Source organism: Dromaius novaehollandiae, chromosome 4, assembly GCF_036370855.1.
Source record: "Dromaius novaehollandiae isolate bDroNov1 chromosome 4, bDroNov1.hap1, whole genome shotgun sequence".
NCBI lineage: Eukaryota > Metazoa > Chordata > Aves > Casuariiformes > Dromaiidae > Dromaius > Dromaius novaehollandiae.
Genome location: NC_088101.1, coordinates 80,452,893 through 80,459,511, shown reverse-complemented (window position 1 = coordinate 80,459,511; position 6,619 = coordinate 80,452,893).

The following is a 6,619-nucleotide window of genomic DNA, read 5'->3' as shown; positions in this document are numbered from 1 at the left end:
CAACTCTCTGCTTCTCTTAACTTTCTCTTCAGTACAAGCGTGGGAACTGTGCTCTTTGTGGTTAGACAGCCTGCTTGTTAATGGAAAGATAGGAAATATGATGGCAATTTGATCCTTTTCATAGCCATAAGCAACATCACTTTATAGGGCTGATTTCCACCATACGTAATTGAGAAGAATTCAGGTGTGTGGCGAGGCGACGCACCGGGAAAATGTCTCTGTGAACAGGAGCTAGGGTGAGTGACAAATTCATAGTTGTCTTGCAGTATTTCACAGCAAGCTGCAGAGAGATATCTGAGTAGTGTGAGAATATGTATTATGTAGAAAAGGGTAATCTACAGCTGTGATCATTAGTTTATTGGATGTTTTCTAATCTCCTGTAGTGTTTTGGAAGAACTCTTCCATGTCACCAGTCTTGGTGTTAATTAACCTGCAATTCCTACTTTAAGATCCTTACAACCGGTTTCCCATCTTTTTCCTAGAGTCAGGATTAGGCTTGGGCAGACAGGCTTGAAGTCTCCAAGTTTGAAAATGGCTGCTGCCCTTAGAGCATTTGCAGCTTAACCATCCTCACTCAGTTCTTGCAGGTGAAGCTGGATAATAACCCTTTTTCCAACTCTGATCCCCTTCTGCTTTACTTTGTATGTGCTGCAGCAAGCTCTCTGTACTAGAGCTCTGGAAGTTTTGTGGGTTCAGTGTAGGAACCTGGGCCTGTGTTGATCCCTGAAGGCTCCTAGCTGTGGCACCTCTCGAAAGGATCCGGCCCCCAGCTGGAACGGGTGTCTCTGCTCTCTGAGCATAGCGGTGCCTGGGGCAGCTACGTTGCGAGCGTGTGCTGTGCGCGTGTAAACTGAGACGTGTCCAGCTCCAGCAGCAATAGCGCTGGCATAGGGCGAACACGCTCGAGCGTGACCTCATCTCGCTGGAATGCTGGACAACGAAGAATAAAGAGCAAATGGTGTCGCTGATGCAAATCTGCTCCTTGCAGGAGCGTTCAGAAAATGTTGATCTTGTATACAAATATGCTTCCCTGACCCCAGACTCTGCTATCTGTTTACTTTGGATTTTGCTGTAGTAGTCCTTACCAGTTCCTTACTTTCAATGATGCATTACCCATTTGCGAAAATGGTGAGTAAAGAGGGTGATATTTTTATCGGAGAGCTTTTACTCAGTTTAGCTAGTAAGTATAGAAAAAAGCAGAGCAGCCACAGCCAAAGGGCTGCAACTCTCTAATCTCAAAAGTTTTGTTTCTTTAGTGACCAACAGACCTACTTTGACACAACACTTATCATGTCTTCATTTTCATAATAATTGGGGAAAATGTCATCTGCCCTCTTAAAAGACAAATTACCCTGCCCTTGGCCAAAGCATATGCCATATCTCTCTGTCTGGAGCCCTCCTCTGAAGAGGTAAAATGAAGAATTCCTCACTGAAGTGAGATTAGCAGAGCATTTGCCACATCCAGAAATACCTCTCTTATTCTAAACCAATTAGCAAGGCTAATGACTGCTTTCTTTGCATCGGGAAACCATAAATAACATCACCCATGTGTGAGGATGTGAGGTGCTAGATGGAGTTTTGAATCTGGCCGAGGCATTTGTCTTCATACTTCTTTTTCATATTTCCAGGATCAGCACAAGAAGGAATCAGAGTATTGGGTACTGTTTTTGTTTTCCTGGCTGAATAAACTATGACATTTAGGCCAATTAACCTAGTGCTGAATCTTCAGATGTTTATTTAAAAATTGGTATTGCAAAATAATTCCTCCATCCAGGGTCTGGTAAGTTTGAAATTAATCATTGTTTTCATGATTTCACTCCATAAAATCAAAGCTTCAAAATTATTCTAGTGGCTAGAATAAAGATTATGGCCTGGTTACATGTACAGAGCAGTGAAACAGAGTTGTGGGCTCCTCCAGAAAGTCTCCAGGCTCAATTAAAGGTATATTAAAATGTCTAGGTTAAAACTTAGTGTGTTTAGTGCAATGTTTTCTAAATGTTCTTAATAATAATAAAAAAAAAAAGGCAAATCCTACTAAGTATACCCGTATGGATCTACATTATTAAAATCCAGAAGATTAAATATGCAACCTCATAACTTTAGCTGTTCCAAGTAGTCCTCCCTACTGGGGACAGGTCAAGGAGCTGCTTTCATAGTTACCAGCCATTAGAGGCACCTTTGCATTGCTGTTAACTGTGATCAGGTAATTGTGTCTTAAAATTTGGAATACTCTCCAAAGATGGGTTGTTGTTGTTGTTGTTGTTGCTTTAAACTCTGGCAGTCTTCACAGCTTCATAACACACTTTTTAAAACCTGTATCTGCAAAATACTCCCTTCATCCTGTCCCCTTTGTAGGGACCACAGGCAATTTCACAGCAAGGTGGTCGGGCTTCAAGACTTCCTCTGCAGCTGCTTAGTCCTGCCACTTCGGTTTTGTGGCAAAAGTCTTCTTCGTAACTTGATGTCTCATGAAAGAGCAGGGAGTGATATATCTACAGTCTCCTGATTTTAGATGTCTGCTCTCCAACTTCTTGCAAGCCAAAATTATGTTTAGACCACATCTTTTAGAAAAGTACTGTCAAGGAACAGAATGTTTTCTCACAATTAAAATACATGCTTTGTTTCCAATTTGAATTCATCTTTTGTTTTTTGTTATGCTTTTCCCTGCTATACTAAAGATTGTTTTAGTACATGGTATTTCTTCCTTGAAGATACTTTTATGAAGAAGTTACTTCTCAATCTTATTTTAGATCATCAAAACAGATACGAATCTTTAGTTAATGGCATTATTTCAACCCTTTCCTTTCTGCCGCTCTTTCCTGTACGCTTACTTTTCATTGACTTTTTTTTAAGAAATATAGAAAGTTAGTATTATTCTAATATTAGCCATGCTATAAGGTCAGCCACACACATTAAATGTCCCTTTCTTACAGTTTTTCGTTACTGCCCTGGAGCTATTTACTCCTGCTGTCGCCATAGTATGATTCAATAAAATACAGACATACTAGGAGAAAGTTTGTGATCCTAGCATAGTGTGAACTATTAGTTTTCCAAGCACTTATGCTTGGAAACTATTAAATCCAGAACATGCCAAAGTATTCCAGGGCAGTTTGAGACCAGTTGCTTATACATATTTTTGAAGAGAAAATTATCGTATCCTTTTGCAACTTACGCATTTGTTTTCCTAAGCATTACAAAAGTTTTTAATTGTGCCATTTAAAAGACAAAGTCCAAACAATGTTAATCATTTAAACATACCGAGATGAGCGAAAATATATTGGATGCAGATAATTTGGGTTGCTTGTTTGTAATAAGTAAACTTACCTTGCGTTTACATGCATGTGACTGGATTTCTCAGTGTTTCCATTATTTGCTCTAGTAATTCAGTCTATTCCAGTGACTTTTATAGCTACAGATAGGGCTGAAAAGTCACATAAGAGCTGGAGTCACTTTAACACACCTGTGGTTAAATGTGTCCATGGCAGCATTTTGCAACTTGGTTGTGATTTCGGTTCACCACTGGTGCCCTTCCAAGGAAGCAGCACTATTTTGCCAGGTCCGGTTACCTCAGTTTTAACACAAAGGAAGGAGAACTTGAAGGTGCTTCAACAGCTTTTTGGTGCAATCAAGCTTTGTTCTTGAACAACTCTTAAAAAGCCCAAATACCTTCCGTTGCTATTACTGGTTTAAGTCTTTTGTTTTTCTCTTTCAGAGAAATGCAAAATGTGCCTCTAGAGATAGTTGGTGCTTCTGTGTTTTGCTGGAAGTTTGGCTGCATCCATTTTCCTCTACGAGCACAGGAAGGCAAAGCATGGTTCTGCCTAGGGAATGCCTCTGCCTTTGACTGTTTCTCAGATAAAACTGTTCTCTCTTGGATTGTCATTAAAAGTAGTTTCCTTTATACAATAATCAGGAACGTGCTCTCCAAATAAAACCTCTTGCCTGCTATTTTATTGTTAAACTCTGATCACATTAAAGACCCTGATCTGATTAAAAATTCATTCCCTGGCCTGGAAACAGTGTGGCCTTGCACAGAGACAGAAGATGCAGCAGGAGAACATGTTATTTGAGCAGAGTCCTTAAGTGATGTGACATATACATATATGTATGTATATGTATGTAGGTATATATACTCCTATATCATGGTAATTTTCACCTTTTTGATTGCTGAAGGACCCTGGGCACTTAGATACCCTCATGGGTGATCCCTAAAGTTTTGGATGTTGGATGCTAAACTCGTTGTCACAGGTCAGTGCTACAGGCCTGTAAATATACTAAAAAAAATTAAACAACAACAACAACAACAACAAAACCCACTAATCACTGGCAGTGAAAGTTGTTTGCTGCCTTACAGGAGCTTGTTCCAAGTGCAGCAAACTCCTTGCCGTTGCTTGCCAGACCCGCTACAGGTTTTCCTGCATTGCCATCTGCTGGGTGCTGCACCAACGCACAGCCGAGCGGTCCCTGGGAGACCTTATGCAGCAGGGGTGAGCTGGGAGAAGGTCTGTGAGGATGTCTTGAGCAAACTGCCTTGCAGAAGATGGGGGATGCTCTCTGCCTCTCACAGACGCTCGTTCACCAAGCCCAAAGGCCAGAGTCCTCCAAAGTGCCGTTTAAATGAAAAGCCCTGTGCTTCTCATGTAGAGGAAATATAGTTCATGCGTATAATTAATTATGCATACTTTTGCTGAAGAAAGATGGAAGCCAAGAGCTTTATGAAGTATGTTCTTACTCTTACATCAAAATTTAAAGTCCTTTATCCTCCCTATAGTTTCGTGAGCTTAATCAGTTATGTTTTTTTTTTTCTAGATCCACGAAGTTGTGGTTCTCGATGGCTCTCCTGCTCTCATGGCCATTTAGGAAACTGGTGGCAAGGGCACTGACACCATATTTTCTGTGATTTAAGAGGAGAGAAGGCTGTCAGAGTTATCTAGCTCAGACCTTTATTAACCCTGCAGTTTCCTGTACTGTCCCTATAAATATATCTCATCCATTTTAAATTACTGAGTGCCAGTTTTGTGTTTAGCTTAGAAAAAAAAATGTTTCCTAGAATTCAAGTTATGTGACCTCAGAGAGAACTGAATGTTCAGCATGTTATAAGCCTGTGCCAAAGGCTGTTGAACTGTTGTTGCAAAGCAGGCTTGTGCATATCCGTAGGTCACGGTTTGATTGAGAGGTAAGAGATTCTGCTGGAAAACAGTCTTGCCCCACCTACATTTTACTGCTGTATCAGTAACTGATCAATCTTTATGAAGAAAATACTTAGGAGAGCAAAAAGTTTGGGCTTACTTTGATCTACTGGGTCTCTTGGAGGGGTTGACTCTCTTAAGAGGAAGTCAAGAAATCCTCAACTGTACTGTTTACTGAGGCGGCTTCATCATCATTGCTTTTTCAGGATTTGGTATCAATTTACTGCTAAGACTTGTCTGAGGAAAACGAGTAATGCTTCACGTAAGAGGCCTTTTAACGCTTGTGTAAAACAAGCTGAAACAAAGCATACTGGTAGTTGCATGAGTAAGATTGCTCATCTCGCTTCGGAGCAGGGACGTGATGCTGGGAGGTGCCACCACACAGGGGCTGGAGCAGGACTCCAGAGTCTGGGCTCTGCTCTTCTGGAAGGCTATTGCACAATCTTTTAAAAGCCAACTTAACTTTTTCCCATATCTGAACTATATCTACAATACTTGTTCTACAGTGTACGGAGGTTCAATTGCCTAAGTTTTTGAAGGAATTCTGGGAATCTCATCAGTGCCCAATGTAAAATAGCTGCATATTAGTAGGTTGTGGCTCATGCACGTATGGCTGAAACCGCGGCATGCGAAGGGAGGGATCTCTCTGTACGTGTCCTTTCTGTAAAATCTTTCCACAAACAGCCTCTGACTGCTGTCAACAACTGGATGCTGGGCTAAATACACCTTTTTTTCTGTCTCACAACAGGTATTTTTATATTTGCATTCTGCAGTATTGTTCTAACTTGGAAACACGTTTTGGAATTTCCCGAAGATAAATGTGTTTTGGTAGCGTTGCACTCCTTCGCATGGGAATTTGGTTAAAATGCAGGGTTTCGAGGTGACAATGACATCATGAGTTGGTGGGTTTAACAAGCACTACTGTTCTAGTGTGTTTCTTCCATATAGCTTAAGAAAGCACCGCTTGTATCAAGGGGACATTATGTTTGCTTAGTTACAGAAACTCTACCATCTATGACCAAGATCTTGAACTCATGACTTTGACTGGACAGAGCAAGGTTTTGAGGAACTCATTTTGAGTTCAGACACTGTCTTTCCATAAGTTATCCTATAATAATTACAAGATACTAGCATACAGGGCATGCAATTTAGAGATCCGTTAGTTATTGTGTTCTGTTTTTTCCCTGTTTCCAGATTATCTTCTATTTCTCCTTTTCTCATATAGTGCCTGCAGCAGTTTAACACTGAGGAACTCATGCTGCAATAAAGGCAATACTATGAAACCTGAATAAATGCTGCTTCCCATTGTGTTGCTACTTAAATATCTGGCCACAGAATTGCAAAACATGACACTTTAAAAGCATAGCTATAAATAAATGGCTCCAGATCACAGGACTTGCTACCTTATTCTTTCCAATATATTTCTATCC